We start from the raw sequence: 27,527 nt of genomic DNA on the forward strand, positions 1-27,527 counted from the left end.
ATCTATACCTGCACCTTTGCTGTCTTCCGGTACTTTTACAGCACTCTGGCTATCGCCGCCGCTGTCGCCCAACACTCCTCAACTCGACACACTGCAGGCATGTTCCTCTAGCCCGTGCACTGATTCTCGGGGCTCCACTGACCGGCCCGCGGTCCGATTCCGTCCCCGCTGACTGTTCTCTGCCTAGGGGTCTATCCGTAACTCCCACTCTGGGAGTTTATTTCAGAGCTACAGGCACCATATTGTCTCTCCTTGCGGCCCTGTCATAATTATCATAGCCCAGCTATTTCATTTTGGCTTTGCCCTCGGGACCCGGCCCACCCAGGGCCCCGTTTAAATGAAGCGCGGGAGCCCGTGCTTCATTTTTTAAAAATAACTTTGGCGGTATTCGTGACCCCAGAAATTATTTAAAAAAAATGCTTTTTGTGGCCCTGGGGGTACTTGTTGGACCCCCTGAGCAGGTCTAGAGAGTCAGGGTGTTTCTACCCTGCCCCCTTTTCTTGTTTGTAAACAGTTATTTCACTGTTTTCTTGTGACAAGATGACACAAGATGACAGCCTGGTTTGGAGTGTTGGCAGCCAATCACAGTGAAGCTTGTGCTCGGAAGGTGAACCCACTGCTGCCCCAGATATCAAATCTTTTTTTTTTCAAATTTCTCAACAACTACTGAACTGATTTACACCATTTGACAAAAAGGACTCTTTCTGAACCAAGGGCTACCTTTTCGCCAAATTTGGTGTAATTCAGTTCAGCGGTTCGGGCTGTAGCTTTGTCTAAAGTTTCCTATGGAAAATTACAGGGGAAAAACACGTTTTGGGACCCCACTTTTTTCTCGGCCCCCACATGCCGAATCACTCCAAAACTTTCAAGACAGGAGCTGAACGGAGCGCCCCACTAGTTTTCAAAATTTTGCAAAGTTTCGTCAACCGGCGCCAAAGTTATTGGGAAAACAAAAAATGCTTTTCCTATGGAAACTAGTTCCTAACTATAACTACCTACTGGCGACCACAAGTATATTATATATATTTGAACTGAGGCACCGGCACTGGTTGCCAGGCAATGTGAGGAGCTTGCTACAGGGGCGTTTTGTGGAAGCAAAGGAAATCCGGAAGTAGCGGCTGCTGGCTCTCCTGTTACACAAGCACAAACACGTCTGGTATGTCCCGTGTCTACATTTGAAAGCGGCAGGGGTGCTCTGTTCATTGTCCGGCTCAGTTGTGTTTGACTAGGCAGAGGCGTGATTACGGAGGAGGATTGCATGACAGAGTTTTTGATTTATGAGAACGTGGCTGGTTTTGTCACTACCAAAGCAGACTATACAACGACTTGCCAACCAAGTGTGAGGCAATTAGAAAATGGCTCTTCACTGTGACCAACGGTGAAACAAACCAAAGTGGGAGCGGAGGAGGCATTTCAGCCAGCGGAGGTACAACAACATTAATGCAAGACTTATACAGGCTGGAAAAGCTGTATAAGAAGGAAATTAACAGGAGTTGGGAAGTTATTTTGCTCAATAATTACATCAAGGTTGAGCGGGTCCCACGAGGGCTTGGTATCCTGATAACACCTACCTACCAAAATCTGAACCCTAAGATCCTTGAGGAATGGCCAGCTCTTATGGCATCCATGTGCAGACAGATGTTGGATCTCTTGGCCAAATATGCATCTCTCGAGTTGGAACAGGTCGAATCAGAGATCAAAGTGCTCCATGAGATGCTAGACAAGCATGAGTCCCAGAGTGAGATCACATCCTTCTTAAAGGATATGGATGCAAGACTACTGAAGTAGGAAGAAGGCATCAAGTCCAAGAAATGCTGCAAATTTATCAGGGACCGCAACAACTATGCGCAGGGACACATATTGACCTTTGGTCGGAAGTATGAGGATGGATTTCCTACAAACCAAGACAGCATGAATGCAGGAGTCTGAAACCTTGGTGTCCAGCTCAGATGCCCCACCCGACCTGGACGAGGGGCAGGGTGCCGCTTTTATACAATTTTTTATGGGAAACCGTGAGTGGCAAAAAGAAACCACCCCGGGGAAGAGGAAGAGGCGTAAGCAACGCACAAGAAAAAGACAAACCAGGAGAGGAGGCAAAAGCCAAAGACAACGAGACGCCTTATGGGATAGGACAATGGCAATCCAAGCGCAACAAATAATGGGTGAGCAAAACAATAAAAAAAATTCTATTATTAACATTTCCTCACACAACATCACGACTGAGGAGCGCGCAGTTTTAGAACTTGGTTTGTCTTTTTGCCCCACTGCCAATTTTAACTTTCCAAGAGCCCATATTGATATATTCTCGTTTACAAGGAAACTAAAGCTCCTCAAAGTGCACACTCTGAAACAAGGTGGTATCACCCATATGGTGACCCCACAACCCAGTGCCGTGAGTGGGGATGACAACCCTTTGACTATGTGTGACATTGAGACACTCACTACAATCAGAGAGATTGAGCAGGGTAGCAAGGACTGGGGCACGGATCGCAAACTTCTGACAATTATGGGGATTACTACCAATCAGAAGTCTAGAAATGACTTCAAACCTAAATCCAGGTTCAGTCCTGTCACACTACATGATGGCATAGACACATACCATGAGACAGTATTAACTGAGTTAATGGAACTCTGGGAGAAACAAAACAATTATTTTGCTAGCAACTTGACACCTGCACAGAGAGTGGGCTTACAATCTCTCCAACAGACCTTTATTGTAAAGCCCTCCGACAAAGGGGACAATGTTGTCCTATGGGATATTGATAAATACAGGGTGGAAGCCACACGGCAGCTAGAATACTCAGGTAGCTATCTGAGGTCTAGCCAAGAGGAATACAGCAGAACCATTGACCAGAATCACCAACTTTTAGAGACGTGGCACAGGCAAGGGACACTGAGACACAACGAATTTCTGTTACTGATGGTGAAAAAGCTGGTTGCCCCTGTGTTTTCCATGCTCCCCAAAGTGCACAAAAGTGTCACTGAACCACCAGGAAGACCGATCATCGTAGCCAACCAAAGCCTTCTAGAAAATTCTTCCATATACCTTGACTACTTCATCTGTGATTATGTTTTTAACTTACCTTCTTATTGCAGGGACACCATGGATTAAAAAAAAAATACAGGGCATTCCATGGAAAGCCTCATATGTCCTTGCAACAGTAGATGTGGTGTACCTGTACACCTGCATCAAACATGACTTAGGCTTGGAGGCATGTAAATACTTTAGCTGTGACTGATCTATTTCTATGTTTGACCACACTGTGTTACTGCTAGATATGCTACATTTCTGCCTGCACAACAACTGTTTTCTCTTTGGAGATACATGGTACAAACAGTACACAGGTACTGTAATAAGGAGTTGCTTCGCCCCCAGCTACACCTGTATATTTATGGGGTGTTGGGAGGCGGAGCACCTCTGACATCAAGGCAATGAGTGTTATTCAGATAACCTCATCCTGTGGACTCCCTACATTGATGAAATTTTTCTGATTTGGGATGGCCCACAGGATTCGCTACACAATTTCATTGCAGGACTATCTACCAATGATTTAAATCTTAGATTCATGAGCGCAGTACATACAACAACAATTGAATTCCTGGATGTCTTAGTGGAGGTTCGAAAGTCTGTTCAGAAAGGCTACAGCCGTGAACAGCCTGTTACATGCACCGAGCCATCACTCAGATGGACTTAAGAGGAGTATCCCTTATGAAGAACTCCTCAGAGCCAAACACAATTGCAATTCATCACAGACACTATCTAGGGAGCAAGGGAACATGATTGGCCACTTTAAAGCATGAGGCTATTCAGGGAAAACCATTAGAATGGCAATACGGAAGGCCTCCACAAGGGACAGGGATAGTCTCCTGACCCCCAAGACACATAACAAGAGCAAACAGGAAGTGAGACTCATCACCACTTTTTCCAACGCTTCTCAGGCACTCCACAAAATTGTGAGCAAACATTGGCACCTAGTTAGACAAGATGTGGTCATAGGTAGGTTATTCAGTCCAAAACCTCATATCACATACCGCAGATGCAAATCCTTACAAGATCCACTAGTGCACAGTCATTTCACGCAACAGTGCAGCAGAACAGGCACATGGCTAAGAGAACTCCCTGGCTTTCACAAATGTGGCCTGTGAAAGGCCTGCGCCAACAGTCACAATCTGAAAAGCTATCAACTGCCCCTTGGAAGAAGCGAGAAAATACTTCCATTTATCAACTGCAACATTGAATTTGTTGTTTATGTCCTGATCTGCATCTGTGGCTTGAACTATTTTGGTAGCACTGTGTTTCCTCTGAGAAAATCGTATACTACAACTCCTGTGCGCCATTAGGAACAGGTATTTGACTTACACAGTTGCTGAGCATTGCACGCTGGAGCATGGGGAAACTACTGATATCAGCTCTAAAATCTCTTATTTTGGAATTGACAGGATTGCAGTGCATCCCCGTCGAGGTGACCGTGAATGCCACCTGCGATGCCTGGAATCAGAGTACATCATTCACCTGCAAAGCAAGGCTCCCGGAGACCTCAATCGTGAGGAAGACCTTCATGTCCATCTAGGATAGAGAAGATACTATATACAAATGATGCCCTAACACCCCCTTGGACACTGTTTATACTGATATCTTTAGTATTAGTCTCTGTTTTACCCTCAGTGTATCCCTGTAATTCCCTTCCTTACCCCCGTTTGTTTATAGACTTTTTCTAACACTATGGGACTGCAATTCTTTTCAAGCGGCTCCTTGGACCAGTAGTGTACACATCATCAGGTTCTATATGTATAGCACCGGGTGTGGATTTTCAAAGTGTAGGCAAGTAATATTTTTGTTTTCCTTATTCTTTATTCACACTGTTATTTTATTTTATTTGTTCCATCTTGTAGCAGGACTGTAAAGCAGACATACCGAGGCAGCCGTTACCAGTAGAGTACTGCTTTACCTACAGGCTATTACTTTTAATAAATGCCATATAATTAGGGGTGAAACCTTTTGTTTCCCCTTATCTTTGATACTCACAGCCACTTGCCGCTGCTACTGCATGTGGATGGCTTTATCAACCTACACCTTTATTTAGTACCACTTGGTTTTTTAGTACTCCTGGGAGGCGTCTTTTGAGTTTATCAGTCAATGCCTGCGCTTTACAGATGGTTCATTATCATTCTCAATTTGTATATTTTACTTTTAATTTTAAAAATGTTCTTAATTGCTGTTTTACGTTATATACATATATATGTTGCATTAAGGTCTCTGTTAATACTTATTACATTTGCAGGAATAACGTGACTGGAGTCTGTCTTCATGTTATTTTGGACTCTAACTTTGGTGTATTTCTTTTATGTCTATATATATATATGCTAGGACATGCATTGTTTTTTGGAAACACTTAAATACAGCCGCTTCCGGTTTTGGAAGTGACTTTGACAAAGACCGTGTGGTTGAAATGCGTCAGTCAATAAAACTTCTCTCTACAATTCAATCCTGGGTGCGGCTTTACCTTATTGTTGCAAGACGTAAGGGATTTGCATACATATATATATATCCTCACAGGTGGTTCCGTTTTACTTTGCTCCGGGCGCTACTCGGCTGGTGCGTTGCCTCGCGGTTGAACCAAACCACCAATATTGTAACAAATCCTCCCTACGGAAGAAGTAGGTCGCACTCCAACAGCTTTCCAATTTACTTTTCTTTATTTCCAAAAATCCATAGTTTAGCAAAACCAATAGATTGACCAACGCGGTTCGGTAAGCTCCGCTACCTTGCTCACGGTCGTCGTTTTTACAAATGTTAAACAAACTGTTTTAAATAAAGATATTTGAAGGAAGTCCCATGACACCAATTTCCTGTTCCCACCCTTGTGATACCCCACAGGTTTATGGGTCTTGTGGTTCGCATTAGAACATTCAACAGAGATACATTTTAACATTTAATTTTTTTGTTAGTTATTGTCCTTCTGTTTCTTTTGCCAGTAACACCATCGATATACCAAACACATAGTTACATGGGTTCGGTTCATGGACGACCTTTTAATTGTATGGAATGGCAAGGAGGAAAAGCTGTTGGAGTGCGACCTACTTCTTCCGTAGGGAGGATTTGTTACAATATATATATATATATATATATATATATATGTGACCAAGCTTGCAGTGTCGAGTGAAACGTGTCATGGCAGGCATTATGCCTGTTTTATCTTTGTGGACTATTTACCAATAAATTCACTGCCCTATCCACCAACGTTGCGTTGTAAATCGCAATTTCATTGAGGATGCCTTAGGTCCGTGCCTGGTGGTTCTGTCAGATCTAGTGGCCGACAGGAGTTTTCGTGTGGATACATTTTTCACCAAAAAGTGCACTTGTGATTCTTTTTTGCAAGGAACGCTTTGTGGTGATCCGTCAACCAGGGCACGAGAAAAAGGGTGTGGGATAAAAAAATTCCCATAGGAAATTTAGACACGACTACAGCCCAAACCGCTGAATGGAATTACATCACCTGAAAGCGAACATTTTATCAATTGGAGTAAATCCGTCCAGTAATTTTGGAAATATTAAGCAAAATCCAAATTTCTATGTAGAGGAATGTGAATCCTCTGGGGACCCACAGTCCCCGTGCCTAAATCTGATTGGCTGCCAACACTTCAAACCAGGATGTGCAGTCAGACATCTTAGGAATTGGCTTGAGCCGAGTCCCACAACAAACAGTAAAAAAATTAGAAGTGGTCAGGGCAGGAATACCATGAACCCATAGGAATCTTAGGGGGGGTCTCAGAGGCCCCCAAAAAAGAAATTCAGCTGGATCAGCACATCTTTTCTAATACTCCCCTGGTATCCTGGTATACATATATATATATATATATATTATCTACTGGCGGTCGCCAGTAGATAGTTATAGTTAGGACCGTGTTTCCATAGGAAATCCGCAACATTCTATTTGGAATAACTTTGGCGCCGGTCGACGAATCCTCGCGAAATTTTCAAAACTAATGGAGCACTACGCTCCGCTCCTACCCTGAAAGTCTCGGGGGGATTCGTCAAGCGGGGGCTGAGAAAAAAGGGGGGTCACAAAACGCGTTTTCCCCATGCATTTTCCCATAGGACCTTTAGTCCGAGCTACAGCCCGAACGGCTGAACAGAATTACTTGAAATTTGGCAGAGAGGTAGTCCTCAGGTCAAGGATGTGCATTTTGTAGGTCTGGTGTAAATCTGTTCAGTAGGTCCTGAGAAAATAGCATTTAAATCAATATATATATCTATGGGCGCGCTCCGAGCGCTTACCGTAAGCTTACCGTACGCGTACGGTGCCGTGCGCGAGCTCAATTCTGATTGGTGGTTACATAACTGTAAACATTCGAATCGGTCGAAATCAGGAAGTGTCGGACGCCATTTTCTGTCTCTCGCACTGAGAAACAAAGGTGGGGAACGTGAAAAGGGGACAAACCTAGTGTTTGTCAGGGGGTCCAAGAAGGACCCAAAAGTACGAAAAATACATTTAATAATTAAAAAAAAATCGCGGAGTGCGCGTACGGTAAGCTTACCATACGCGCACGGCAAAAAAAAATAAAAAAATAAATAAAGAAGTAACAATCACATTTATTAAATAAATTAAAGGACCCACAAGGGAGAAAAAAACAAATGTTACTGTGTAAAAAAAGGCGAGGCGCGCACAGCATGGACTGCGCAACGTGGGTGCTCGGTGAAAACCAGAAAAATTAATAAATACATAACTTAGCATTTAAAAAACCGTACAAATTCACTGAAAAAACCATAGGTTTCACACATGTTATAGTTAGCTGTACATTTCACTCGTAAAAAACCAATGAAATTCCACGTTATAGTTAGATCAGGTAACTATAACTTGCGCGACCGCAATCCACAATGTGTAATTTCAGATGTCATCATTGATGTCATGAGTGATGTCACTGACCATGTCATGAGTGATGTAATATGTGACGTCATCAGCAGTTTATTGTGGGCGCGCAAGTTATAGTTACCTGATCTAACTATAACGTGGAATTTCATTGGTTTTTTACGAGTGAAATGTACAGCTAACTATAACATGTGTGAAACCTATGGTTTTTTAAGTGAATATATTTAGTGAGTAATGTTTAAATATGTAAATATCTGTATCAGTCTCTCACTTTGTGTATAAGTGGCTGCATGGGTTGGTGAGTAGCTACATGGGTGTCTATATAGGTTATTAGTTGGTTTTTTGAGTATCAGTCTGAGTGTCTGCATGGTTCGGTGGGGGGTATTACGTAGTGCATAGGTGCATGAATGAGTGACTCACTGTTTGTATGTGTTGAACACAGCATGTGTGCAGGACTGTATGGGTGGATGAGTGTGTGTATGGGTGTGTTAGTGAGTGAATGACTGTCTCAATAGTGTCTTTATGAGTAACTACATATGTTTTAAACTAGTATATGTGACTATTGGTGTATATATGTGAGTATATGTGAGAGTGAGAGATTGAAAGAGTTCCTGTATGAATAAGTATGTGTTTCTATAAGTGATTGTTTAAAAGACTAAGTATGTGTAAGTTTCCGTAGAAGTAAGTGTGGTGGTGTGTGTATAACTGTATATGCAAGTATGTATGTTTGATTCTTTATTAGCATGAGTGACTATGTGTGTGAGTAACTCTATGGATGAGTGGCATTGCGTAACAGGATGTATAGGTGTATGAGTACATATGATGAGTGAGTACATGTATGAGTGACTGTATAGGACTGTTGGTGAATGAGTGGATGTGTATGTGGATCTTAGAATTACTGAAGAGGTTGTTGTAACTGGTATTGGTATGTCCATTGTTTTGAAAATGTTAGTCTCTATTTTTGAATGTGTGTATCAAAGGTTATATTAGGGTGAGAGGAGGTCTGCCACTCTATCACAAGGATGATGTCATCAGTGATGTCATTTGAGATGTCATCAGTGATGTCATGAGTGATGTCACTGACCATGTCATGAGTGATGTAATATGTGACGTCATCAGCAGTGCATTGTGGGCGCGCGAGTTATAGTTAGCTGAACTAACTATAACGGGGGAATTTCAATGGTATTGTACAAGTGAAAAGTCCAGCTAACTATAACACCCCTGAAACCTATGTTTTTTTCAGTGAATTTCTGAGGTTTTTTAAATGCTAATTCCTAACTATAACGTGCCTAAAACCTTTGGTTTTTTCTGTGAATTTCAAAGGTTTTTTAAATGCTAATTTCTAACTATGCCTACAGAGATAGGACATGTGAAGCAAGAAGAAAAAATGCACAGAAAGAAACAAAAGAAGTGCAGAAAGAAGCAACAGAAGTCCTCAAAGATGAAGAAAAGTGCAGGAAGAAGGATAACGTGCAGAAAGAACAAAAAGAAGAGCAGAACGAAGCCTTGTTGCAAACTCATCCTGTACCCTCAACTTTTTCAGACGGATACTGGTGGTAACTGAGTCTGACTAACCAGTCCTAGAGCCAGTGCTATGTTAAAAGACACTTAGAATACAGTGAAAACACCTACATACACTAGGGAACATTATGCATTGGGGTCCCCCTCTGATTAGCATGACCTCCTCTGTAAGCCCCTAGTATATAATAGGGCATGGGGATTAAAACTACCTCTTAAAACAGGCCACAGGGCGTTTTTGCACACGTTAACTCAGGCCCCGTCCCCTCCCTTCACCACTGTGTAAACACGCCCTGTGTCCGTTTTTAGTTGGGAGATTACGTTCATTTGAATCCTGAGGGTCCCTAGGGTCCAACTAGCCCACTAGGTACCTCCAGTAAGTGCCACAGAGCTGCGTTGCAGAGAGGTGTAAAAAGTGGCACGGCCTGGACCACCTCTCTGCAATGCAGCTCAGTGGCGCTTATTGGAAGAACTTGGTGGGCTAGTTAGCCCCCAGGGGCCCTCAGTATTGAAGGGAAATTATATCCCCAATTCAAAATGTGCCATAGTGCGTGTTTGCACACGTCACCTCAGGCCCCGTCCCCTCCCTTCACCACTGTGTAAACGCGCCCTGTGGCTGTTCTAAGTTGAGAGATTAAGTCCTCTTGCATCCTAAGGGTCCCTAGGGTCAAACTAGACCACTAGGTACCTCCAGTAAGCGCCACAGAGCTGCGTTGCAGAGAGGTGTAAAAAGGAGCTTGGCCTCAGAACACCTGTCTGCAGCGCAGCTCCCTGGCGCATACTGGAGATGCCTGTTGGGGGCGCGTTTGCAGAGTGCTGCACGGAGGGGGCATGGCCTCCGGCATGATGCCAGTCTTTTATTTATTTGAATTTTTTAAGAAGGGGGGCTGTGCGGTTCCCCTTCTTATTCTAATGTATTGGCCCTGATGACCCCATCCCCCAGGGCCTGTCTCCTAATTATATTTTTTGACCCCAATCCCCAGGGCCGGCCACTGTTTTTTATTATTTTTAAAAAATATATATTTATAGACACACCTAGGACATGCTGGACAAACCTTACGTACCTATCACCATGACGATTTGCGTGATATTCATTAAAAGGCGACTATGCATACAATGAATCCACGTGGAATGTATTTACACCACTAGTGAAGCTCTGACATGTCTGATGCCCTACCGTTCCTAATCCCGGTAGACACCCTTGTCGTTTATTTATACAAACATGGGTAGCTATTGACGGGCACATTTAATACACATGCACACCAAGACATTCAAAGGGGATTCGAAAAAAATTCGACCAAAACTACGCAAGAAACCCTCCTCACGGTTAATAAAACACACATTCACTGCCGGATGTGTAATACTTTTTATTTTACTCTCTGGAAAGGGGACGAACATCACTTGAGAGTCACAGCGCGCTCCTGACAGAGCCCAATGCTGTGTTACACCCGCCATTGCCTGCCGAGTGCCACAAACCTCTGTGTTGTATTCCACTAGCTAGTGCATATGCTATGACACTCTCTAGCCCATGTGCACTGTAACACCACCCCGTGAATATGTCATGCCACACTTGTCTTCGCACGGGTTATATTGCCCTTCCTCGATGCCTATGTTATAACGCACAGTGCTATGCCATACATATTACAATCTGGGATCCATATCTTTGTCACAGTGCATATGTAACGTTACACTCCCCAGCACATATTTTATATTACAACTTTAGAGACTAGTTAGGTTACACAACACTGCCCTGTGCATATTACACTCCAAGGCGCATATCGCATAGCACGCGCTAGTGCCTGTGCTATCTCGCACTCTCCAATGAATCTGTCATTGCGCACAATGTATTGCATATTATATTTCACGCCCGGTTCATCTTATATCACCCTTTTTGGTGCATAGTTTATACCATACACTATATCTAGATTTCATTTTCAATCGTGCTCTCAGGACTATGTTCTATATAACACTGTGTTCACCTACCCTTTTCACGGACATTACATTTTGCGATAGGGGGTGGAGGGTCAGGGGGTGTTTCTGCCAAGTGAGCCCAGAGTCACAGTCACAAACGTCCTCTTCTTCCTGAATAAAAGTGAGATTATGCTGCATACTTGTTCATATTTTAAGTAGTTCGCACAGACACAATGTTTTAAAAACAATAAAGTTCCTAATACCCGCCTTCTCTGAACAGTTAGCTTGCTTCCCCATCCCCCTCCTCCCTATCCTCTGTTGTGTGAATCCATGGACTAGCCTCCTCCCTCCTGCCATGCATGGTCTGATGTGCTGCCACTGCCCTCAATTTAGTATGATGTACCAGTCCATTCCTCCTGCCCTCCATTGCCCAATTCTATGCCCAATCATTGACCTCCTGCTTAAACTCTGAGCTTACCTTGCTGCCCCTATTCTCCTTCCCCCTGCCCTCCGATGTCTTTGTGCATGCCCCTGCTCCATCCTTTTTGCCCACCATGTTCCATGGACCTGCCACTCCTATCTACTCTGAGTGTTCTGTTGAGCTGCCACTCCCCTCCCACCTGCCTAGCATTGTCAGATGACTGTAACCTGTCCCTGCCACCTCCATCCTGCCTGTCCACATGCCATGCCCCTATCCTCTTCCTCCTGTCCTACATGGTCCATTGTACTGCCACACCCTTCTGCTCTCCCTGGTCTGTTGTGCTGCAACTCCTCCTCCTGCCTGCCCCGTGTGGTCTGTTGTGAGGCCCCTTCCCCTGAACTTTCTTGTCTGTGCACAGGTCCTGACCCTCCCTTCTATCCTCCATCGTCCTTTGTGCATGCCCCTGCACCCTCCTTCTTGCCCATCATAGCCATTGTGCTGCCACTAACCCTCCCACTTGCCATGCATGGTCTTCTGTGCTGACATGGCCCCTCCCACCTTCCCTGTGTGGTCAGTTAGCTGCCCCTGACCCCCTCCCACCTTCCCTCCATGGTCTGTGTGTATGCCATCACAGTCTCACTGTTGCTCTTCATGGTGTGTCTTGCTTCTAGTGCCCATCCTGCCTGACCTCCATGGCTATCTTGCTGCTCCTGCCCTGCCTTCTTGCCCCCAGCCCTCTGTTTACATGTGCAGACCCCTACTCCCTCCCTCCTGGCTTGTCAGTTCCATTGTAATGCCCCTGATCCGTCCCTCCTGCCCTTTATGGTCTGTTATGCTGCAGCTTTCTCTCCTGTCTGTCCATTATGGTCAGCTAGCTACCATTGCCTCTTGCCCCTCTGTTCTCTGTTGTCCATGTGCATGGGCCTGTCCCCTCCCTCTTGCTTTCTATGGATTGCTGTGCTGCACTCCCGTCCTGCATGCCCTGTGTGGTGTATTGTGCTGCAGCAAACCCTGATGCCTGCCCTGCAGGGTCAGTTTGGTGCACCTCTCCATGTCCCTCCTGTCCTCTGTTATCCAAGTCCATGTCCTTACCCCATTTCCTTCCATGATCCAATGTACCATACTTGCGAACATTTTGAACTTGGTAAGAGGGAGATTGTGAAAAAAAACTGGCGTATTGATTTTCCCCTTTGAGTTACATTGAAAAAGAGGAGATTGTTGACAGGAGACAGATCAAATAAAGCCCATTTGAGCTTAAAAACATTGGACGTTTCCTGGCTGAATCGGGTCTGTTGGCATGTATGGTTGTACTACCATTGCCTCTTCCTTCTGCCCAAACTATTACATTGCCACAGCCTCTCTTGTAAGTCCTGTATTGTTGGTTTGTTGCCCCTGCCCCCCTTTCCATTGCCCTCCATAGTCTGTTGTGCTTCCACGGTCCTTCCTGCCTGCTCAGTGTGGTTAAATTGTTGCCTTTGCACCCTCCTACCTGCCTTCAATTTTCAGAGTCTGTGCCCCTGGCCTCTGCCTCTCAACAGTATCCTAATGAACAACTAGATTGCTAACATTCTATATTTATTACAACAGTGTGGAACGCCTGACATCATCTTGATGTAATCAAAACTGTAATACCTAGAGCATTTCCTTTAGAAATTACATATATGAGAAGGTCTTATTGGCATCACAATTATGGTTAGTGCTCTAAAAGACTAAAATAAGGACAGATTTTCTGAGTTTTCAAATAGCGACAAAGCACTTTTAAATTATTTGTTATCTTTATGTTTTTTTTATCCAGTTGACCACTTGATTAAATGTTGCACTTAGGGGAGAGGATGTGGTGTTACTTCCAGAACTGCAGACTTTGCATCTGGGGAACCAGGTTGAAGTTTCTGCTTCAGCTCGACATTCTGTGATTCTGGTCAAATCACTTAGTCTCCCCATGTCTACAACCAAAATGAATTTGTTCTTGTGTGATTTTGGGCTACATTTGGGCTCTTTTGTCTCCGGTGGCCATCTTAGGAGATTTATTTGCTATGAAGTTTCCTAATTTCCTCATGTACTGCAGTCTCCTCAGTAGGAAATGCTTTTAGTTTTTTACTTTGATTCCATCATGAAGGTATTCAGATGTGTCACACATTTGCCATAAATTCAGAATGTTAGCACTCTTTTTGCTCATTAGATCACTGTAGTAAAGCTACTGCTCACCAGGGAAAACTGCTGCTGGTATTGAAAGTGCATGTTTCAGTCTGCATGTCAGAATTTTTTAATGAAATAGAAGAGGATTTGAGAAGTCACTCAAAATGTGCCCTCATTTTCTTTCTTCAGCATTAATCATTATTTGTATGGCAAAATGAACCCCCTCATTGTGTTCCTTTTTAAATTAAATGTTTTAAGTGTTACCAGTTTATTCCAATCAAGATGGCTTCAGGTGTGCCATACTTTTGTCACAATGAAGACAGTAAGCGCTCTGGTGGTTTTTAAGAACATTCTGGGACATTCTGTCATTGGGCTATACTTGGGCTACATCTGGGTGATATTTGGGCTACATTTGGGCTCTTTTGTCTCTGGTGGCCATCTTGGGAGACTTATTTGTTATGAAGTCTCCTAATTTCCTCATTTACTGCAGTCTCCTCAGTAGGAAATACTTTCAGTTTTTTACTTTGATTCCATCAAGAAGGCATTCAGATGTGTCACACATTTGCCATAAATTCAGAATGTTAGCACTCTTTTTGCTCATTAGATCACTGTAGTAAAGCTACTGCTCACCAGCGAAAACTGCTGCTGGTATTGAAAGTGCATGTTTCAGTCTGCATGTCAGAATGTTTTAATTAAATAGAAGAGGATTTGAGAAGTCACTCAAAATGTGCCCTAATTTTTCTTTCTGCAGCACTAATCATACTTTTTATGGAAAAATGAACCCCCTCATTTTGTTTCTTTTTAAATTAAATGTTTTAAGTGTTACCACTTTAATCCAAGCAAGATGGCTTCAGGTGTGCCATACGTTTATCATAAGTAGGACTGTTAGCGCTCTAGTAGTTCTTTGGAACACTCTGGGAAGCTGCAGTAGAACACAAAGGAATCAACTGACAGTCTCTGCCCTTGTTGGATGTCCATGTTTTACTGAGTATGTCAGACTTCATTCTCACATGACTGAGAAAGATAATGTGAATTTACAGAAAATAAGCACCCAGTTTAGCTTATAGATCACCTTCCAAACCTCTGTGGTAAAAGCATGAGAAAATATTTTTCTCTCAATCATGATATCCCAGCAGAAGGCTTTTTCACATGGTGAAATCACCTTAGAACATACCACAATTCCTAAAATGAGTATGGTACCATCAACAAATGATTTATAATGTAACTAAAGTCTTAAAACCTTCTATTAACTGCAATGCTTTTTAATGAGGTGCTATCATGTATATTGGTCCCAAGATGGCTGCCAACACTTCTTGGATGAAGTGCTGACAGCCAATCAGATCTCAGGATGAGATGTGTGGTTAGGCTCCGCCCACATATATATATGCTTTTAAATGCTATTTTCTCAGGAAATACTGAACAGATTTACACCAGACCTGCAAAAGGCATTTCCTTGAGCTTATGGCTACCTCTCTGCCAAATTTCAAGTAATTGTGTTCAGCCGTTCGGGCTGTAGCTGTGTCTAAAGGTCCAATGGAAAAATGCATGGGGAAAACGCGTTTTGGGACCCCTCTTTTTTCTCTGCCCCTGCTTGATGAATCACCCCGAGACTTTCAGGGTAGGAGCTGAACGGAGCGTCCCATTAGTTTTGAAAATGTCGCGAGGATTCGTCAACCGGCGCCAAAGTTATTCAACATAGAATTTTGACATTTCCTATGGAAACTAGGTTGTAACTATAACTATCTACTAGCGACCGCCAGTAGATAATATATATATATTACCTACTGGCGGTCGCCAGTAGGTAGTTATAGTTAGGACCACATTTCCATAGGAAATCCGCAACATTCTATTTTGAATAACTTTGGCGCCGGTCGACGAATCCTCGCGAATTTTTCAAAATAGGTGGGGCGCTACGCTCCGCTCCTACCCTGAAGGTCTTGGGGGGATTCGTCAAGCGGGGGCTGAGATAAAAGGGGGGTCCCAAAACGCGTTTTTCCCATGCATTTTTCCATAGGACCTTTAGACAGGGCTACAGCCCGAACGGCTGAACAGAATTACTTGAAATTTGGCAGAGAGGTAGTCCTCAGGTCAAGGAAGTGCCTTTTGTAGGTTTGGTGTAAATCTGTTCAGTAGATTCAGAGAAAATAGCCTTTAAATCAATATATATATCTGAGCCAGCTTACGGTACGCTTATGGTACGCTTACCGTACGCTTACGGTGGCGTGCGCGAGCGCGATTCTGATTGGCTCTTAGATCTTAGTAAACATTCGAATCGGCCGAAACCAGGAAGTGGCGGCCGCCATTTCGTGTGTTTCACTCAGAAAAAAAAGAGTGATAACAAGAAAAGGGGGCAAGGAGGAGAGTTACAGACCCCCTAACATTTGTAAGGGGGTCAAAGAAGGACAGAAAAGTACAAAGAAAACATTTATTGATTTTAAAAAAAATCACGGGGTACGCGTACGGTAAGCGTACGGTAAAAAAAAATAAAAAAAATGAAATGAAATGCAGATTTAAGAGTTTATATATTATGTGGCTCTAAAAAGAGCCGTTGTGTTTATGAAGTTATTTTTTAGTGGTACCTACAAGTAAGTACCGATGCAGAGTCTAAGGTTCAAGAGGAAGACTCTGTTCCCTTCATCATTGAAGTGCACACCATCTCCTCTATAAATGTCTTGCATGTCGTAACGCAAGTTGTTGTGGTAAATGGAACCCATACCATAATCACGGAGGAAAGCAGAAACAGATTTGTTGACGTGCTTTCTTGCTTTGTCAATCTGTGGACAGAAAAGATTGGACCAGTTCCATTTTTGCCTTTGGCATATGTTAGAAAACACAAAGGCGGTTTTAGGGAAAAGTGAAAACAGTTGTGCAAAGGTGTCCTTCATAAGCATTTCCAGACCTACCCCAGTCAAAGTGCCTAGGTCATTGCCACCGGAGTGCACTATTATGAGGTCAGGGTGTTGGTTTTGCATGAAGGATTTCACCAATTGGTGCCACTTTAACCCTCTCTGACCAATCCATTTAATGTCTACATTTGGCAAAGCAAGGTCTCTCACCATACCTGTTTTCTCTGTGTACTTTTCACTCCAGAAGACATAGCTGTGCCCTACAATCCACACTGTGAACATCTTTCAAGGAGATCTGGATGCACTCAGGAGGTGTATTTCAGTAGAATGGTAAAAAGAAATGAAAGACAGTTTGGAAATGGAGGCATACATATTTTTTTCATAAAAAAAAGAACTGATTGGCTGTTTCATACCATTCTAGAATAAAAACTAGGCTGTATGTGTAAATTTATAGAAGCATGTTTTGTATTGGTACAGAAAAATGTGTTACCAAAGAACAGTACTATGGATTTGCTGTTAGGTTTGAAAAGTCAAGCACTCTTGCTCTGTGGAATTGAAACATTGTTTGGCGAACTTCTGACCTAACTTCACACAGCAGTGTTCCATGAGCTGTTGCTATGGTAGCAGGCAGAAGTCAAGTTGGGGGAAGGGTACTAGGCAGAAGTCAAGTTGGGGGAAGGGTACTTTTGGAAAAGGGTTGGTTTTCAACCAATAGAAATGTGTGATTACATTTGAAAAAAAGGGGGAAGCACTGAGATTTGAAATTAACATGTATAAGTGTGGAAAAAGAGAGGGAAAGTTTGCCATTATCTGGTTCTGCTGAGAGGAGAGAGGTGTAAAGAACAGAGATCCTGGCTCTGATAATCTGCTGTTTGAGTGCCACATTTCTTTCAGAACTAACTAATTTTAAAGGTGAGTTAAGAGTTTGAGAGGGGATGTATATGGTAAATTAAGAAATGAATAATAGAAATGGATTTCCTTTTGTTGAAGTTGTGTTTATTATTTTCTGTTTTGGGAGAAATTTAAATGTGAGGAACATGTAAAATAATATGGACTATGTTTTCATGATAAATTAAGGTGTACTGGTATAAAAAAAGAATAGTTTAAGGGTTTGAGGTTGGACTCAGTAATGCAAATACATTTAGCATCACTAAGGCTGGTTGCCCTTGCTGGAGTGTAGGCAGTCACCCAGGTAACAAATGGTACTGGTGTGAAAAAGCAGTTTAAACATGTGCTTTTTTAAAAATCTGAAAAGTGGATTCATAATGTGTCAGTCTGTAAAAGTGATTATCACTTGCCAAAAAAAAGAGTAGTAAGTGTGCTTTCAAATTGGCAAAGAAATTACGTTTTGTGACTAATGTGAAAACATGACTCTGTGTGCAAAGAGGAATTACAGGCAGAGATTTATTGCGTATTGCTATGGTGATTTCACAGTTGCATTAGATGGAAAGGGGGAGCCATTTTTTGGTGCAGAAGCAGACTCTTAGCACACACCCAGCTGCTTAGAATGTGGAATCATGCACAGTATTCACAAGCGAGTGGGGTTTGAGGTTTCAGTCAGTAATGCAAATACATTCAGCATCACTAAGGCTGGTTGCCCTTGCTGGAGTGTAGGCAGTCACCCAGGATACAAATGGTACTGGTGTGAAAAAGCAGTTTGGACATGTGCTTTTTTAAGAATCTGAAAAGTGGATTCATAATGTGTCAGTCTGTAAAAGTGATTATCACTTGCCAAAAAAAAGAGTAGTAAGTGTGCTTTCAAATTGGCAAATAAATTACGTTTTGTGACTAATGTGAAAACATGACTCTGTGTGCAAAGAGGAATTACAGGCAGAGATTTATTGCGTATTGCTATGGTGATTTCACATTTGCATTAGATGGGAAGGGGGAGCCATTTTTTGGTGCAGAAGCAGACTCTTAGCACACACCCAGCTGCTTAGAATGTGGAATCATGCACAGTATTCACAAGTGAGTGGGGTTTGAGGTTTCAGTCAGTAATGCAAATACATTCAGCATCACTAAGGCTGGTTGCCCTTGCTGGAGTGTAGGCAGTCACCCAGGTTACAAATGGTACTGGTGTGAAAAAGCAGTTTGGACATGTGCTTTTTTAAGAATCTGAAAAGTGGATTCATAATGTGTCAGTCTGTAAAAGTGATTATCACTTGCCAAAAAAAAAAGTAGTAAGTGTGCTTTCAAATTGGCAAAGAAATTTCGTTTTGTGACTAATGTGAAAACATGACTCTGTGTGCAAAGAGAAATTACAGGCAGAGATTTATTGCGTATTGCTCTGGTGATTTCACAGTTGCATTAGAAGGAAAGGGGGAGCCATTTTTTGGTGCAGAAGCAGACTCTTAGCACACACCTAGCTGGTTACCATGTGGAATCATGCACAGTATTCACAAGCGAGTGGGGTTTGAGGTTTCAGTCAGTAATGCAAATACATTCAGCATCACTAAGGCTGGTTGCCCCTGCTGGAGTGTAGGCAGTCACCCAGGTTACAAATGGTACTGGTGTGAAAAAGCAGTTTGGACATGTGCTTTTTTAAAAACTGAAAAGTGGATTCATAATGTGTCAGTCTGTAAAAGTGATTATCACTTGCCAAAAAAAAGAGTAGTAAGTGTGCTTTCAAATTGGCAAAGAAATTACGTTTTGTGACTAATGTGAAAACATGACTCTGTGTGCAAAGAGAAATTACAGGCAGAGATTTATTGCGTATTGCTATGGTGATTTCACAGTTGCATTAGAAGGAAAGGGGGAGCCATTATTTGGTGCAGAAGCAGACTCTTAGCACACACCCAGCTGGTTACCATGTGGAATCATGCACAGTATTCACAAGCGATTGGGGTTTGAGGTTTCAGTCAGTAATGCAAATACATTCAGCATCACTAAGGCTGGTTGCCCCTGCTGGAGTGTGTAAAGGAGTATAATAGATTAAGAAGAAGCTATGCTCCTCATTTAGGTCAGTATCCTGTGTTGGAGAAACGTGTAGTTTCTCGTAAAAGGAGAAATGAGAATATCTGTAATGAAGATGTAGAGAGGAGGAAAAAAAAGAGGAGTGATGTAATTGCAAGCAAAAAGAATAAGGAAAATGAAGAACAGGTTGTAGGATGTCATTTTGAAAATAGCTCTGGTGTCAACTGCTACGCTAATGTAGTGCTGAATGTTGCATTTTATCTGGAAAGTTTGCAAGAGCAGATAATAGTAAATCAGGGAAAAAGATTGTGTTCTGTGCTGAGTCTCCTTTTTCAAAAGCTGAGTAATGATAAAACTCAAATAGAAAGTGCTACTGAAATTAGAAAACTTTTAGATGTATGTTCAGGACGAACACAGTTTTCTCAAAATGTACAGCAAGACGCACAGGAATTCTTGATGTATTTTCTTCAGGTACTGGAAGAAGAAGGGGTTCCCATTGAAAATGTTTTTGGTCTCTCTTATAAATGGGAACATAGTTGTGAAAACTGTTATAATATATGTGGCTCTAATGTTGATAATGAAAGGTTTATTTATTTAACATTGCCAGAGAGTAAAACAGTCACTTTTGCTAAATTAGTTAAAGATGCTAATCATAGCATGCAATGCGGTGAGTGTAAATCTGAAATGTTTTCAACGTTAATTTTAAAGGAATACGGACAGTATGTAATTTTAATGATGCAACGATGTAGAGCTGATGGTTCAAAATTGGATACTTTAATAAAGAAGTTTACAGGACAGCAATTATCAATTTCAGGAAAAACTTTTGTAACAGTTGCAATAATTTTCCATGATGGACCTACTGTAGCTTCTGGTCATTACACAGTTTATCTTAAATGTGAAAAAGGCTGGACACTGTGTAATGATTCCCAATTGATTTTTAAGCAACGTTTGCCTTTTGATTTAGCAAATTCCTATCTAATCTTCCTGAAACCTAAATTTTAGAGAGACTTGGCAGCATCTGGACAAAACAATTTTACCATTTTATTGGAATACCATTTGGAATTTACAAATAAAACGATTTAACAAATTATCATTTGGCCTAATGGAAAGGTAACCAATTGTAATGTGGAATTTTTCCATTTTTTAAGGAAACTTTGGAAAACCAAAAATTTAGAAAAAAACGGTAACATCTGCACAATTAAAATTTTGGAATGTTATTGGATTGCCTTTGGAAATTTTTTCAAAAAAGATTTTTAAAATTACTATTTGGCCATGAGGAAAAGTAAACAATTCTATTGTGGACTTATTTAATTATTAATACATTTTTCGGAAACCAAAATGTTACAGAGAATCGGTGAGATCTGTACAATTTAAACTTTAGAATTTTATTGGATTACCATTGGAAATTTAATCAAAAAAGAATTTTAAAATTACTATTTGGCCTAAAGGAAATGGAACCAGATGTATTGTGGAGTTATTTGAGATATATTATTGTGATTATACTTCTGAAACAAAAATATCAGACGGTATTTTAAAGAAATAAGTATTGATATTAGATGATATTTTTTTAGAATATTATGCATTTCTATAATGTTATGTTTAAGTAAAAAGAGATTCTGGGCTTTTTTAATACAATCTTTGAGATTGTTATTTTTTTTTTGCCCGCTGTTAAATGATGAATGCAATTGCTTTCACAATTTATAGTGAAATGCAATATATTCTGAAAACAGCAAAAATAAGGCAAAAATATTTTTTGATAAATATGTAAATATGTGTACTGTATTATAAAATGTTTTAAAAAATATTAATACTTTTTTCTTTTTTTTCAGATTGATATAGAAAATTTTCGAAAACTAGAACCATTTTTAAAGCAATTTAAAAAAAATGAATGAATAAATATTTTTTTGAGTGGGTATGGTAAGTCAATAATATCATGGTTCCTTTTTTTCTACTTCTCTAAAATCACATTTTCAGTTTTTAATTGTAGTCTCTCAAGGACCTTGTAATGTGATAATTGATTTTTAGTGTTTTTTTTTAAAAAAAAAAAATAATTACGCGTACCGTACGCGTACGGTAAAAAAAAAATTAAAAAAAGTTTTAAAAAACATATATAAAAAATAGATGAAAGGTAAGGTTGGCTCCTAAAAGAGCCGTTGTGTTCATGCAGGGACAGAGGAAAGAAAGATTGGGAATATTAGTCTCTACGACAAATGTGCTGATCTATTTTATTGTTCACTAGGGAAATACTGGTCTCCCTATGACAAATTAGATCATGACAAGTGGCGCACCGTATATCAACCCTCAGAAACCGAGGGTTAATTTCCAGAGGGCCAGAAAAAGGAGATGCTCCCCCCACAGATGAAGGGCTCACCTGACCTGCAGAAGAAGGACTCGGCCCTGCAGATGATGGTCCAGGCTGAGCTGCTGTGGATGTGCTTGGTTGATTTACTGAAGGGTTACCTCCAGTAAGTCGAGCATGTGTCCTTCTGTGTACATCCTTAAGGTGTCTCATCATGGTATGATTCCCAAAGGAATACTTCCTGTCAGGATTCCCTCTTGAAAGTACACGCTTACACAGCTTACAAGTCACTAAGGGTGCATTTACCTTTTGCTGGCCTTCTGGAAAAGTAAAATACTCCCATACATAAGAGGTCTTTTGTTTCCTCGCTCTCTGCCTCAAGGTAGTGCTGCTAGCCTCACTCTCAGAAGAGCTCTGCTGTTCTGCCATCGTATCACAAAGACAACCCAGCTCCTTCTCCTAAGGGATCACAAGCAGAAATGAGGGGAATGGGTGTGGTGTAGGAGAGTTCTAGAACTGAAAGTAGTTTCAACCAATCAAAAGTTGTGTTTCATGATCACAATACCTACCGTATGCTTACGGTACGCTTACGGTGCGCTTACGGCAAAAAGTACACATGCGCGTAAAAAAGACACGCTCACGCGCACATGCGCAAAACTGGCACGCCCCTTCACTTCCGCGTAACGTGCGCGTGCAGCGTACGCGTTACGCACTGTGCGCGCGTGACGCGCGTCTACGCAAATTAAACGCAAACAGCGTAGAAAACTAGCGTAATTACGGCACGACGTGCGCTTACGGTACGCGCACGGTAAAAAAAAAAAAAAACATATTGCTAATAAATTTTACCTGTTTATTTTAAAAAAATTGTAAAATAAAAACATATTGTAGAATTTTTAAAATTTAACCATAGTCTTTAAAAAAGAATAGACAATTAAAATAAAAATATGTAAAAAAAAAAGAAGAAAAAAAAAAAATACCCTTTAAAAAACCTTGCAAATTCACTGAAAAAACCATGGGTTTCACTCACGTTATAGTTAGGAATTAGCATTTAAAAAACCTTGCAAATTCACTGAAAAAACCATGGGTTTCACACACGTTATAGTTAGGAATTAGCATTTTAAAAACCTTAGAAATTCAATGAAAAAAACAAAGGTTTCACACATGTTATAGTTAGCTGGACATTTCACTCGTAAAAAAACAATGAAATTCCCCCGTTATAGTTAGTTCAGCTAACTATAACTCGCGCGCCCGCAATGCACTACTGATGACGTCACATATTACATCACTCATGACATGGTCACTGACATCACTCATGACATCACTGATGACATCTCAAATGACATCACTGATGACATCACTGATGACATCATCCTTGTGATAGAGTGGCAGACCTCCTCTTCCCCTAATATAACCATTGAAACACACATTCAAAAATATAAACTAAAATGTTCAAAATAATGAACATATCAATATCAGTTACAACAACCTATTCAGTAATTCTAAGAACCACATACACATACAGTCATTCACCAACAGTCCTCTACAGTCACTCATACATGTACTCACTCATCATATGTATTCATACACCTATACATCCTGTTACACAACGCCACTCATCCATAGAGTTACTCACACACATAGTCACTCATGCTAATAAAGAATCAAACATCCATTTATTAGCTTATACAGTTATACACACACCACCACACTTACTTCTACAGAAACTTACATATACTTACTCTTTTAAACAATAACTTATAGAAACACATACTTATTCATACAGGAACTCTTCCAATCTCTCACTCTTACATATACTCACTTATATACACCAATAGTCACATTTACTAGTTAAATAGATATGTAGTTACTCATAAAGACACTATTGAGACAGTCATTCACTCACTAATACACCCATACACACACTCATCCACCCATACAGTCCTGCACACATGCTGTCTTCAACACATACAAAGAGTGAGTCACTCATTCATGCACCTATGCACTACATAATACCCCCCACCGAACCATACAGACACTCAGACTGATACTTAAAAAAACAACTAATAACCTATATAGACACCCATGAAGCTACTCACCAACCCATGCAGCCACTTATACACAAAGTGAGAGACTAATACAGATTTTTACATATATAAACATTACTCAGTAAGCCATGTATTCACTATGAAACACTTAATCAGTCAGTTACACAATCAATTTTTCAAAAACAAATCATCCATTTAGACACTTATATACCCATTTATTCTTCCATTGACCTTGAGATATACATATATAAAACATATTTAATTTTCTGAAAAATACACAATCACTGGGTGATGTCATCAGTGATGTCATCAGTGATGTCAGTGACCATGTCATGAGTGATGTAATATGTGATGTCATCAGTAGTGCATTGCGGGCGCGCGAGTTATAGTTAGCTGAACTAACTATAACGGGGGAATTTCATTGGTTTTTTACGAGTGAAATGTCCAGCTAACTATAACATGTGTGAAACCTTTGGTTTTTTCATTGAATTTCTAAGGTTTTTAAAATGCTAATTCCTAACTATAACGTGTGTGAAACCCATGGTTTTTTCAGTGAATATATATATATAGCACATGCGGTAATGTAAAATAAAAATGGCGCAACCCATTAAGGTAATCATTGTGGTCGAAAAAGACACAAGCCGAAACGTTTCCCACTTTTTGTTGACTAAACACCTGAGAGTGCAGTATCTTCTTTTTTCATGGAAAAGTGTGAGCTAGGTTTCACACATGTTATAGTTAGCTGGACATTTCACTCGTAAAAAACTAATGAAATTCCCCCATTATAGTTAGCTCAGCTAACTATAACTCGCACGCCCGCAATCCACTGCTGATGACGTCACATATTACATCACTCATGACATGGTCAGTGACATCACTCATGACATCACTGATGACATCTCAAATGACATCACTGATGACACACCGTACGCACACCTCGCGTTTAAAAAAAAAAAAAAAATGTTTTTTTTACCCTTCATGGTCCTTCAGTGACCACCTGACAAAAGCTAAGGGGTCAGGAACTCTGTACCCTGCCCCCTTTTCACGTTCTCAACCTTTCTTGTTCACTGTCACACACAAAATGGCGGTCGATATTTCCCGATTTCGACCGATTCGAATGTTGACTGACATGAATCCACCAATCAGAATTATGCTCGCGCACGGCACCGTGCGCGTACGGTGCGCGCATGGTGCGCGGCTATAGATATTTATGTGCTTTTAACTGCAATTTTCTCAGGAACTACTGAACAGATTGACACCATATATGCAAAAGGCACATGCCTGACCTGAGGACTACCTCTTTGCCAAATTTCAAGTAATTCTGTTCAGCCGTTCGGGCTGTACCTTCGACTAAGGGTCCTATGGGAAAATGCATGGGGAAAACGCGTTTTGAGACTCCCCTTTTTTCTCAACCCCCGCTTGACGAATCACCCCGAGACTTTCAGGGTAGGAGCTGAGCGGAGCGCCCCATTAGTTTTGAAAATGTTGTGAGGATTCGTCAACCGGCGCCAAAGTTATTCAAAATAGAATTTTCAGATTTCCTATGGAAACACGGTCCTAACTATAACTATCTATAGACACTCGTCAGTAGCAGGCTGGATCAGCAGCTTTCTGAAATGTATATATATATCCAAACGAGAAAGCAAATAGAACGTGCACTCTCAGTGAGACTCAGGCAGCCAGCGAGGTAGTATAAATCTGAGTGTTTAATTCACACAACGCGTTTCGGTACAGAACCTTGTTCACGTGAATATCGTCTTTGCCGGCGTGCTCCGCCGGCGTGTGCGCCACCTCTCCCGGGTCCCAGCATTTCCAGAAGGTGCATTTTTTGTCTGTGGATATATATATATATATATATATATATATATATATATATTACCTACTGGCGGTCGCCAGAAGGTAGTTATAGTTAGGACCTATTAGCCATAGGAAAATCGTAACATTCTTTTCCCAATAACTTTGGCGTAGGTTGACAAATCCTCGCGAAATTTTCAAAACTCGTGTTGCGCTCCGGTCATCTCCTATCTTAAAAGTTTCAGGGTGATTCCGCAAGCAGGGGCCAATAAAAAGGGGGGTCCCAAAAAGAGTTTTCTCCATGTTAATTCCCATAGGAAACTTTAGACACAGCTACAGCCCGAACTGCTTAACGGAATTACAGCAAATTTGGCGAGAAGATAGCCCTGGGGTTCAGAAAGATCCATTTTTGTTAAATGGTGTAAATCCGTTCAGTAGTTCATGAGAAATTAGAAAAAGAAAAGGTTTCAATATCTGGGCGGAGCCTAATGACACATCTCTTTGTGAGATCTGATTGGCTGTCAGCACTTCATCCTGGAATTGCTGGCAGCCATCTTGGGACCGATATACATGACAGTATCCCATTGAAAGGCATTGTGGTGAATCGAAGATTTTGAGGGTTACCAAAAGGAGAAATATAAAGGGTGATAACAGACTTTAGTTACATTAGAATTCATTTGTTGATGGTACCATACTAATTTCAGGAATTGTGGTGCGTTCCAAGGTGATTATTCCCTGTGAAAAAACTTCTGCTGGGATATCATGAATAATATTTGAGATAAAACTGAAGCTAAAATGAGAGCATATTTTCTGTAAATTCACATTATCTTTCTCAGTCATGTGAGAATGAAGTCTGTCATTCTCAGTAAATCATGTACATCCAACAAGGGCAGAGACTGTCAGTTGATTCCTTTGTATTCCACTGCAGCTTCTCAGAGTGTTCTAAAGAACAACTAGAGCGATAACAGACTTACCTATGACAAAAGTATGGCACACCTGAAGCCATCTTGATTGGAATAAACTGGTAACACTTAAAACATTTAATTTAAAAAGGAACATAATGATGGGGTTCATTGTGTCATAGGAATTATGGTTAGTGCTGTAGAAAGAAAAATTAGGACATGTTTCAAGTGTGATCTCAAATACCTTCCTGTTATATTTCAACAGGAGCAACCTGTCAGTTGATGCCTTTACAGTTGACCACCACAAGCTACTTATTGCATTGAAGCAAAAAATACAAGATAAAATGTTAATAGCCGCCCTTAGGAAATCATGTAAATTGGCTATACATACACGTAAATCTGAAATTAAACATGATGCCTGGAACAATCTATTGTCCATAGATGTTATTAAAGACAGTGCAACATTTTGGGAAATAGTAAACAAATCTTTCTTTTCTGATACCAAGGGTAGAACATTGGAATGTAATATCCCTGAGGAACAGTGGGTTAACTATTTTAAACGTATATATGGTATCCAGGAAGACCAAGGAGATCCAGGTACTCCGTTTGTAGTCGAGGATTATACCCTGGCCTTTACTGTTAAAGAAGTATCCATGGCCATTACACAAATGACTAGTAACAAGGCCCCAGGGCCGGATGGCGTTCAGTCAGACCTTTTTAAATGGAATGTTACATTGTGGTAAAAATTACTAGCCTATGTTTTGAACATGGCCTGTAAATATGGCCCGCCCAGATCATGGTCTCAGTCAACCATCATCCCAGTTTTTAAAAAAGGGGAGAGAGGAGATCCTCGATGCTATAGGCCAATTTT

The sequence above is a fragment of the Triturus cristatus genome, chromosome 7 (genome assembly GCF_964204655.1).
Source record: "Triturus cristatus chromosome 7, aTriCri1.1, whole genome shotgun sequence".
NCBI classification, from domain to species: domain Eukaryota; kingdom Metazoa; phylum Chordata; class Amphibia; order Caudata; family Salamandridae; genus Triturus; species Triturus cristatus.